This window comes from Podarcis tiliguerta, assembly GCF_965153285.1.
Source record: "Podarcis tiliguerta genome assembly, chromosome: 13".
Lineage (NCBI taxonomy): Eukaryota > Metazoa > Chordata > Lepidosauria > Squamata > Lacertidae > Podarcis > Podarcis tiliguerta.
In genome coordinates this window covers 44,189,488-44,201,646 of record NC_139546.1, presented here as the reverse complement: position 1 = coordinate 44,201,646, position 12,159 = coordinate 44,189,488, and positions in this window count along the sequence as shown.

Below are 12,159 nucleotides of genomic sequence, written 5' to 3'. Positions count from 1 at the left end.
TTAGGCATCCTACAGCCTAATTCCCCTTCCACCTCACAATATTGATGGAATCATAGAACTGTAGTGTTAGACGGGACCCTGGGGGTCAACTATCTGACTTTTAGAAGACGTCTGAAGCCAGCCTTGTTTAGGGAAGTATTTAATGTTTGATATGATACCACAGAAACAAGTGTGCTTTGAAAACAATGCCTCCATTGGTTGAAGCTGGCCAAGAATGATTGCGACTGCTATCCTAAGCCCACTTACCTGGAAATAAGACCCATTGAATTCAATAAAATGTCTGAGTAGACATGTTTAGGACAACACTGTAAATAAGTCCCTGGTCTTAGGCTATTAATTGAACTAATTAATGCTGTGGTGGACATGCTTTTATAAAGTGAGGCCATGAACTGATCTGTCTACTCTGATGCTGTGTGCAGCACTGCAGAGTACTCAGAGATCTTGTATAGGAGCAAATTCAGCTGGATGTGTTGTCCCGCCATGACAGAAACAAATGTGTCCTTCTGGATTATAGCTTCTCCTTGGCCTGAAACACCTCAAGGAGAAAAAGAATATCAGTAAGAGGCCAGGTCATTTTTCTTATCCCTTGGAAGGAGAGTGGAGGGAAAGAAGGGATGAGGCAGAGGGGAGAGAGAGATGTAAAGGAGAGAAATGTTTTATTTTATTTTTTGCAATGGACCCGATCTAATGAGCAGTTTGTACATCCCTGTGGCTGTTCACATCCAAAGATATTGTGCTGCCCATCCCATTCAATCCAAGTGTCCCTAACTGAGCCCTGGAGTTTAAGCCATGCTGAGAAGCAAAGACATTCACATTTTGCAGGATGCAGTATTTAATGTTTGATATGTTACCACTTTTCTATTCTGTTAGGAGCCGCCCAGAGTGGGAAACCCAGCCAGATGGGCAGGGTATAAATAATAAGTTGTTGTTGCTGGTTGTTGTTGGTTGTTGTTACCTCCTGCAATGCAGGCATGTGGAGGTGGCCTGTAGAGGATCAAACCTATGATTTTGGTGTTATCAGCACCACCCTCTAATCAACGGAGCTGGGCAGAGTCTTATTATAGCTCAATCACAGACAAAATTAAGAATGCTCTTGCCCCTTCAGTCACAGATTCCTATGATGGTAACTGCGTAGCATCTTGGTCTATGCTGAGGTTCATGGAAAGGCGTTTTGATGTCCTATTTATATCTTTCAAACCCTGTTACGCCCTGTTACGCCTTGCTCCTGCCCAGCCACTGTTCCACCCCCATTCTGCCTTTTCCCAGGTCCAAAAGGACCCATGAGTTGGCAATTGCCTGAGATGGCTCAGAAATGGAAGCAAGAAGAGCTACCTACATTGGAAGAATGGAGAATGAAGATGATGGACTTTGCAGAACTTGATAGATTGACAGGAAGAATTCAGAATCGACGAGATCAGAGATTCACAGAAGATTGGGAAAAGTTTACAGAATACACGCATAATTTAAGTGAAAAACAAATAACGCTTGTAAGCTTTAATGAAGCTCTGTAAAAAAGAAATGCTAGAAATTGAGTGAAATAAGATTAATTTATAAATAATTAGGTGAGACTTTAGAAATGTGTAAGAAATTAAGAAGGGAAGGAGTACCAGCCAAGTTGAGGGAAGTCAAAAAAAAAAAGAGATTGGATGTAAAAAACTGTATGAATTGTATTTTGTTTTATTTGCAAACTGAATAAAAATTAGAGAGAGAGAGAGAGAGAGAGAGAGAGAGTTGGCAATTGCCTAAAATGGTCTCCACCTGTACAGTTTCACAATATGAGTATTATTTATTATCATCACCAGCCGCCTTTTAGGATACAAATCCTTCCCAGGAAAGTAACATTTTTTAAAAATGCATTGAGAAAATCATAACAGCGATAGCGATTTGTAACAATTCATCCTGCTCCTTCCCACAAGGCAGTTGTGGCCCCTGCAGGGGAGGAAAACGTTGCAGATGGGAACAGCTCTGAGACAGACTTCACCTGCTTTCCTCAGTTTCTGTGTGCCAAATATTGCCAACGAAGGGCTCTCCTGATGTGTTGAACTCCATCTCCCTTCGGCAAACATGACCAGTAGTCAGGGGGAACTGGAGCAGAAGGGTATCTTATTGGCCCCCCTTTGCAATATTCCACCACCACCTTAAAGCAACCCATGCCATACTGTGGAAAAGTCATGCTACTGCATCTAATGTAAGTCCTATTTCCACGCATCAGGAGTTCTGCCACCTGCCACCAGGTGGGTTTTTGTCCTGCTCTCTTTAGCATCCTCTTCACTGTGTCACTCATAGCGCAGAAGTAGACAGCCGAGTCTCTCAGCTCAACAGATTTCTTTGTCAGATTGAAGAACTTCTTTTTGGGGTCTGCTGAGAGAGTCCACTTCCAGCCCTTGCTTGCCTTTTCATCCTGAGCAACGTAGTTTGAGACCAAGAGCTGAGGGGACTCCTGTGGGTGTTGTTCATACCAGAAAAGTGTTGGAGCAGAGTAAGAAGTTTCAAAGAGACAGCTGAGCTCCACATGCCATCCCTCCTGGAATTCAAGGTGACCTTCCGTTTGGGACACAGAGTCTCCCAGGGTCCTTTCTGTAAAAGGAAATGTGTGAAATAGGTTGTTAAATTCAGCTGGAAATCTCCAGACAATCTAAGGCAGGCATAGGCAAACTCAGCCCTTCAGATGTTTTTGGGACTACAACTCCCATCATCCCTGACCAAAACATCCCAAAACGTCTGGAGGGCTGAGTTTGCCTATGCCTGATCTAAAGGGTGTGAAAGAATGGAAGGAAATAAAACAGAGAGCTTTTGAAAGTCTCTCTGTTTTCAGCTTTGAACCACCCAACAAAGCTAAATGTTGGAGAATTCAGGACAAACAAAAGAAAGTACACATAGTTAAGCGACAGAATTCACTCCCACAATAGGCAGTGAAGGCCACCAGCTTGGGTGCCTCTAGAATAGAGTTGACGAATTCATGAAGGATAGTGCTATCAATGATGGCTATGTTCTGCCTCCACTCTCATATGTATTCCCAGCCAGACTGTCAATGAAGATGCCCACAAACATCCTATTAACTGGTGGATTCCATGGCTTAACTAGGTCAATTCATCAACCATAAATATATAATCATCTCCACTTGCTTATTGCTAGAGTTGTACATGCTTTCCATGTCAGTGCATTCCAATCCAAGAAAAGTGTGCACAGCATTAATTAGTTCAATTAATAGCCTAAGACCAGGGATTTATTTACAGTGTTGTCCTAAACATGTCTACTCAGAAGTTTTATTGAATTCAATGGGTCTTATTTCCAGGTAAGTGGGCTTAGGATAGCAGTCGCAATCATTCTTGGCCAGCTTCAACCAATGGAGGCATTGTTTTCAAAGCACACTTGTTAAGCCTTTTTGAGTTATGGGACACAATTGCAACATGAAGTGGAAATTTCTTTCTAACTGTGGATGATCCTTTATTGGGCCGTACATTATCTTCTGGTTCCTTCAGTCCTTCACAGAAGGCAACCACATTTATACTTCATTCATTATTTTAAGTGAATCAATTACAAATCAAATTATTATTATCCATTTACAGAATTATTCTGCTGTCTGTTAAGTTCTGCTTCTTCCTGAGCAACTGTTACTAATACCAAGACAATGTCTAGAAACCAAGCACTCAACAGTGCAAAAAGTTCTTAAACCACCCCAAAATAAGTTTATCAAAATTTGAGCATGTATTCTCAAATTGGTTAACAGATTTAATAGTCAATGGTGTGTCCATCTGGATCTGGGCACTGAGAGTCAATGCTTCTAGAAATTATATTTCATCTCCATTTTGCTGGTGGTTTTTATCTCAGCTCTTCTGCTAGGTCAACCACTGTGTCTCTCAAGGCACAGAAATAAACAGCTGAATCGTTCATCTCAGTAGCTTCTTTTTGCAGATGGAAGGATTTGTTTGTCTTGACATGTTTAGCAGAGAACTCTTCTCTTTTGGTTTGAGTGTGATCTGCAAGCTCCTCTTTCAGCAACAGTTGGGGTGTCCCACCATCAAGTTGCTGGACATACCAAAACAGATAGGGATATCCAGAATATTCATAGGTACAGCTGATGAACAATTGGGCTCCTTCCTTTACATCTAGGAGACTTTGAGTTTGATTTACGGAGTCATCACCGCTAGACCCTTCTGGAGAGAAACAGTATGTGGTTATTATTCTATGTTTTAAAAAAGGCAGAATGTTCTGTGTTCAATATGATTGGACCCAATACAGAAGCTATTATAATGTGCGAGAAGACTTGAGCTGCATGGAAAACCACACAATTGGGTCATCACCATGAGAGTCACAGCCCAACTCAACTCTCCATTCTGTTACCTATTGCAGAGGAAGGATAGGTGGTCAGAAAGAGGAGAGGGACAAAATGCAGAGCAGGAGACTCTACTCTGGCTTTTGAACGACTCCTTGAATAATGAGTATAATAATGCAAGTAGATATTCTTTGACTCACTTATACTTCTCAGGTGCATCTCCCATTTGACTTTCCTGCTGTTCCTATATGAGGACTTTGCTTTAAAGGATCCAATACATTAATCATATTGGGAAGGGGAAGTTCTCAAGAACGTCCCTGGACACATCAAGCAGAGTAAGAAAGAAAACCACGGAGGAGACAGATCAAGAAAGCAACACAGAGTTCCTGTGATCCACAGTGAATGGTGAGAGAGTGAGGATGATGAAATCGTTACCCAAGTTTCTGAAAAAATTGTGGCATGGATGCAATCAGGAAACAGAAAAACCTCTCTCTAAAGGAACACAACAGTGATGGGAGACCTGTGGCCCCATAGTCGCCTTCGACTGGACATAACTGTCAAAGGGGTCTTTTACCTTTACCTTTTTTAGATGGTGTTGGATTGCAACGATCATATCAAATGTAGAAATACTGACCTGAAGTCTACTGTGATAGAATAATATAATGAGTAAGGAGGCAATCATCATCATTACTACTATTTTTAAAAATATACTTACGTGAAGTTAAAACCAAAAACATAATGAATGCTGATGCAAATATCATGTTGACCCGTAAGTCTTGATCTAATCTGCTTCAACCTGGTGTGAGTTTGAATTTATCCTCAGCAGTAAATCAGGCTCCTTATCTGGATCTCCAGCAGTGGCTCTTCTGTAGCACAGGTGACATAAGAAATGTTTGCTTCCTTTTTCTGGTTTGGGTTAAACCACTTTGTGGTTTTCCTCTTCTAGGGACATGACTCTGCAGATGATATTCTTCAGCTTCTCTTTTAGGGATGGGATGTACACCTCTGAAGGCAAGCAAGAGCAGGAGGAGGAGGAGCTCTGTAGGGGGGAACCATAATCTAGGTCATGCAACAAGGCATGATGAGGATAGCTCGTAGGAAAGAATTGGTTCAAGCTTGGGGGCGGAGTGTGAGAAGGGAGCAGAAGCTAAAGTTTCTTTACTTGAAATATAGGTGTACTTTGTGGATGGTCCCTTAGCTGAATTAGAAAGGGGAGCAAAAGGTGGAGAATGAACATCATTCTTCATTGACAGTGCTGCCTCCTAGTGGGCATCAGAATATAGAGGCCAAAATACAATGTCAATGCCAGGCATAGGCAAACTCAGCCCTCCAGCTGTTTTGGGACTAGAACTCCCATCATCCCTAGCTAACAGGACCAGTGGTCAGGGATGATGGGAATGGCAGTCCAAAAACAGCTGGAGGGCCAGGTTTGCCTATGCCTGCTCATGCAGTGTACCAGTGAAAATCTCCAACACATAGAGGAATGAAATATTTTCTTGCCATGCATAAGTCTAAACCAGGGACTGATAATTATCTCTCCCTTATCCCACAGGCCAGATTTAACAAGTAGGCTGGGTGGTAGTCCACCTCAATAGCAGTACTTGCGAAGCCCCACCATGTTCACTGCTTTGCAATCACATAATTATCAACTGATCAGTGGCCCATGACCAATGTGATGAATGAGACTTTGCAGGCCCCCTGATCAGCTGGTGGGCAGTGTCTGCAGCCTCCCCAATTTTGGCACAGCCAGTCGTTTACCTGCTCCACACCTGTAATTTTATCATATATGTTTCTTTCTAAAACTGCTGATTATTTCCCCATTTTGATCCATTCTATGTCCACTTGCTTTTTTAAGTTTGATTTTATAGGCATTTTAAATGCATATTTTATATTGTTTCATGTAAACTGCTTAGACGCTTTTGTTGATTAAATAGAATATACATATAGTGAAATGAATAAATAAAATGATGCACTGGTCATTTAATCCAAGGTTGTTGCTGTTGCTTTAAATATATATATATATATATACTTCCTTCTTTTCCAATTTATTTCATTTGCTGATACTGATGCTTTTATTATTTATTTAATAGGAATAATGGCTTTTAAAATTCCCTTTTAAAAATGATTTGCAGCCTCTGCCTAGCGTCAAAATGAAGCATTTAGGAAACGGATGAGGTGAGGAAAGTGTGGCCCTCCAGAAATTGCTGAGATCTACTTCAACTCATGCCATTCTGTTTGTCTGAGAACCAAGAAAATTCATCTACTGAACCACCCTGTTTTACAGAGAAGAAATCCCAGCTGGTTGAGTCAGCTGGTTAAGGTTTGGTTGCAAGTAACACCAAGGTTGCTGGCTTGATCCAGGATTTGTTTGGGGGAAGGGCTGAAACCCGGTGGCAGAGCATCTGTTTTGCATGAAGAAGGTGCCAGGTTCAACCCCAGGCATCTCCAGGTACGGCTGGGAAAATCTCCTGTCTGAAAACCCTGGAGTTACACTGCCAGGCCGCTGGAGAAGGTGTGGTCCTCCAGAGGTTGCTGGCCTCCAACGCCATCAGCCCCAGCCGGCGTGGTCATAGATGATGGGATCCTTAGTCTGAGAACATCTGGAGAAACACAGGTTCCCCATCCATTGTTTTGTGAAAAGATTATCCAGCAAAACCCCAAATTCTGGATGCTGTTGGATTTAGAAAGGGATTACTAGAACGTCAAATGCATCTCCTGTGGCCAGCTGTTATTTATTTGACCTTGGGAACATTTAGGAAACATGCAATCTTTCTCTGTAGGGAAAACTGGCCATGTGCTTTTTCATTTGTAGTTCTGGTTTGTTTGTTTTTAATAATATTTTTTATTGGGTTTTTACACAAAAAACAAAACAGAACAGAACTAAAAAGAGAAAAAACAAAAAAACAAAAAGATACACATTACAAAAACACAATAACAACAACATAGTACAAAACACATCAAAAAGAAAAAACATTAATAAAAACAGTTTCATCTTTATGGTATTTCTTTCATTTACTTATTTCCCGACTTCCCCAAACCTCCCTCACTGTATTCCAAAACACCTATTTGATCAGCAAATCCCTATCCTCTCTCTTAATTAATCCTTATCTTAATTTTAACATCTTAATATAATTTAATCTCCTTGAAATCTTAAATCATTAAATCTTTAAATTTTACGACTTTCATGCTAATAACCTTTTAAATTCAATCTGAAGTCATTTTAACATTCATTTTCTTTTGTAGTTCTGTTCCCCTCCACCAACAACCCAACCTCCATTTAGGGTGAGGCAGAAAGGTTTGTTACACAGCGGAGACACCAGGGTGTAGCACTGTGTCACTCAGAGCACAGTAGTACACCGCAGAGTCTTCCAAGGTAACTTTGTTGAAAGAGAACACATTGGACTTTCGATCTCCAGCTACAAGCAAGACCCCCTCTGGACTGTTACTCTTCACTCCTGAACTGTATCCAGAGACAATGAACTGAACTGTTTGGTTAGGTTGTTGCCGGTACCAGTGGATGCTTTGGGGTGAATCAGAATGGGTGCAGGAGAGATTCAGTTTTCTTCCATCTGATGCTTCCACAAAGGGATCTTGGAAGATCTGAGCTTCGCACTGAAGAAACCCTGAGAAACCAAGGAGGATGGAGGGACATCAACTGGACATTCTTAGCACCAACGGACAAACATGGACCAAGATTGTGACTTTGTGGATTTGTAATTACAGACCCTCTCCTCCCCAAAGCCATTCAAAACATCTCTTAATTATTACATATGCTCCTTCGCTATAGCGATGCATTTAGGTCCATGTATTACAAATTACACTCAAACAATAGCAAGGGTGCCAACGCTCCTTGGGGTGGGATATAAAGCCTAATGATGTTGATGAATTTCAATCACCTGCTGAAATCAAATGCTCATGGGAATCAGAAGATAGGGGAGAAGAGGCTGACCCAAGTCATAACCTGTTCTTCATGTAGGTCTGGAATGTGTGGTTGGACTACAGCTCCCACCATCCCTGATCACTGACCATGGTTTTGGACCTGTTAAGAGCTGGAGTCCGACTATTTGAAGGGACGCCAGTTCTCCATCCTTGATGCAGGTCAGCCTCCTTCAACTGCCTGCCCTCCACATGTTGTTGCAGTACAACATCTCTGATCACTGGATACCTTGGCTGTAGCGGCTGGATGCAATGTTCCAAGACATGTGAAGGGCACCAGGTTGGGGAAAGCTGATGTAGGGTCCCAGGATGCCTCCATAAACAGGATCCTAGATTTTTGTCCAGAACCAGAAGAGGAGGAATGCCAAATAACACAGACCTCTCGCTGGACCATATTAGCCTTTGGCACCACAATAGCTCAGTTGGTTAGAGTGTGGTGCTGATGATGTCAAGGTTGCAGGTTCAGTCCCCATATGGGACAACAACATTTTCCTTCATTTCAGGCTGTTGGACTAGATGATTCTCAGCATGTTTTTTTAAAGGGGGTACTCAAGGTACCGGCACCTCTTTTTTGTTATTCAAAAGTGTGACACTTACTGTAACAACTTCATGGCACCTATTTTTCTAGGGGGGAAAGCAATGATCCTCAGGGTTGGTCCCTTCCAACTCTACAGTTCTATGATTCTATAAAATACACTGTCAAATGGAAGGAAATCAGCACAGTCTTGGGAGCAAAGATTTAAAGTCTGGATTTTTTGAAAAGGGAAAATGCTACCTACCTAATGAACAAAACATCACAATGATCGAGATTCCAGCAATGGGCATTATTCACCATCTGAAATGGAAACGTCTTTATAAAATCCCAAATGAGAGAGAGAAGAGAGATTCTTTCTTTCTTTTTTTCAGACTAAAGTTCCCTTAAGTGAGGAGGAAAAGAGCCAAGAGTCTGTAGTTCCCTGTTGCAGAAGATCCAAGATGTGGCAGGAGAGGGGGAGTGAAGAAAGCAGACCTGGAGCCTTAGATATTAAAAGCAAGCTGGTTCAGGCTGAATCTCTTTGAAGGAACAAAGGGGCAGGGCTTAGTCCTCCTGGAAGACTAAGAAAGACTGTGTCACTCAAAGCAGCCTGGTGGCACCACCATGTGGTGAAACATGCACACTGCATGCCTATACTTAAATTGTGGCCGAGAATTGTTTCACAAAACGAATTACCCCTATATGGTTGCTCAGCTGATTTGTGTACGTTTGTGTATCAGCACAGTGCAGAACTCCGAGAATGACAGACCAATAGTCTGTGATTTTATATGTAATGACAGACTACTAATTTTGCACGGGCTCGGTGCAGCTCTCCAGGGTTTCAGATGGAGAATTTCCAGGTCATAAAGGTAAAGGGACCCCTGACCATTAGGTCCAGTCACGGACGACTCTGGGGTTGCGGTGCTCATCTCGCTTTACTGGCCAAGGGAGCCGGCGTACAGCTTCCGGGTCATGTGGCCAGCATAACTAAGCCACTTCTGGCAAACCAGAGCAGCGCATGGAAACACCGTTTACCTTTCCGCCAGAGAGGTACCTATTTATCTACTTGCACTTTGATGTGCTTTCGAACTGCTAGGTTGGCTAGGGACCAAGCAATGGGAGCTCACCCCGTCTTGGGGATTCAAACCGCCGACCTTCTGATTGGCAAGCCTTAAGCTCTGATTGGCAAGCCCTAAACCCACAGCACCACCCACGTCCTTTTCCAGGTCATAGAAACATGGAATTATAGAGCTGGAAGCAGGGGCAACATCTAAGGCCCCCCCTTAAATTTTCAAGGAGGGGGCTGGGCCACCTCAATATTCCATGGGATCGTGTGCCTGCTGTGCATGCACGCAACAGAACATGCTCATGTCACTCACACATGCCACACGATGTGCTTGCTTCATGAGCACAAGCCAGGTCAGCATGTTGAGGGGTGTGTGCAAGTGATGTGAGCAGTTCACACGGTGCTGGCTCCCTCAATCGCCGGGGCAAGCCAGCACACCTGGTGGACATGCTATGTTGGTGGACATGCTTTTATAAAGTGAGGCCATGAACTGATCTGTCCACTCTGATGCTGTGTGCAGCACTGCAGAGTACTCAAGAGATCCTGTATAGGAGCAAATTCAGCTGGATGTGTTGTCCCGCCATGACAGAAACAAATGTGTCCTTCTGGATTATAGCTTCTCCTTGGCCTGAAACACCTAAAGGAGAAAAAGAATATCAGTAAGAGGCCAGGTCATTTTTCTTATCCCTTGGAAGGAGAGTGGAGGGAAAGAAGGGATGATGCAGAGGGGGGAGAGTGATGTAAAGGAGAGAAAGATTTTATTTTATTTTTTGCAATGGACCCGATCTAATCATAGAATCATAGAGTTGGAAGAGACCACAAGGGCCATCGAGTCCAACCCCCTGCCAAGCAGGAAACACCATCAGAGCACTCCTGACATATGGTTGTCAAGCCTCTGCTTAAAGACCTCCAAAGAAGGAGACTCCACCACACTCCTTGGCAGCAAATTCCACTGTCAAACAGCTCTTACTGTCAGTTTGTACATCCCTGTGGCTGTTCACATCCAAAGATATTGTGCTGCTCATCCCATTCAATCCAAGTGTCCCTAACTGAGCCCTGGAGTTTAAGCCATGCTGAGATCCAAAGACATTCACATTTTGCAGGAGAGAAAATACATGTGGAGAGGAACAGGACCAAAACAGCCTGTCATTCCTTTCCCTTGCCTATGAGCCTAGGAGACTTAATATGAATTCTGCTAATCTGGAAGTTGTGGGTTTGTTGTTGTTTTTCGTGCAAAACATTGTTTTGCCCTGTGACTCCCTTGACAGCAGGTTTTGTGACTGGCAGGATGTGCCTTTGCAGCACTGCAGAAGTAGACGAGAGAATCTCCAACTTGAGTGTGGTTCAGAGTTAAAGACGTGAACTTCTCAGCACCATCCAGAGATGCTGCAGCAACAACAGAACCGGTTGTACATTGTTGTACCGGTTGTACACAGGTTGTACATTGACAATAAAGGTATTATTATTAAGTCATGTCCATGACATGCAGAATAATTTAAGTATTCTTTTGAATGGGGTTGCCATATTTCAAAAAGTAAAAACCAGGACACCCCAAAAGTTGTTCAGCTTTTTTTAGGAAGAGCACAAAATAGTTGAGGGGTTTTTTTAAGCAAACCACCAAAATTGTTTTACAAAAATGGCAAAAAACGCAAAGAGAGAGAGAGAGAGAGAGAGAGAGAGAGAGCATAGATGTTGGATTCTTAAGAGAACTGCCTGAAAATCTATCAGTTTGACATGGTGTGTAAAATTTCAGGAGACTGAATATAAATTCTACTAATCCAGAAGGCTTTTCATTCAGGGCAAAGCTTTGTTTCTCCCCGTGGCTCCCTTGACAGCAGGTTTTGTGATTGGCAGGATGTGCCTTTACAGCACTGTGACTCTCTGCGCAGAAGTAGACAAGAGAATCTTCAACTTGAGTGCGGTGCAGAGTTAAAAACGTGACCGGCTCCTCTGTATTCAGGCTCATACTGAAATAGCCATGAGGCTCAGTGGTGGACTTGGTGTTATAGAGCAAGGCCATGAACTGGATCTGTCCACTCGGGTGCTGTTTGTACCATTGCAAGGTATTTGGAGATCCCGAATAGGAGCAATTCAGCTGGGTGGGCTCTCCTGCCTCAGCAGAAACAAAGGAGTCCTGGGTTACAGCTTGTCCTTGGCCTGAAACACAGGGAGGAGACAGAATAACTGGGAGAGGCCAGGTCATTTCTCTTATCCTTTAGAAATAGAATTGAACAAAAGGAGAGAGAACTTCATGAAGGCAAAAGATGGAATGAGGCAGAGGAGAGAGGGGGGAAGGAAGGAAGGAAGGAAGGAAAGAAGGAAGGAAGGAAGGAAGGAAGGAAGGAAGGAAGGAAGGAAGGAAGGAAG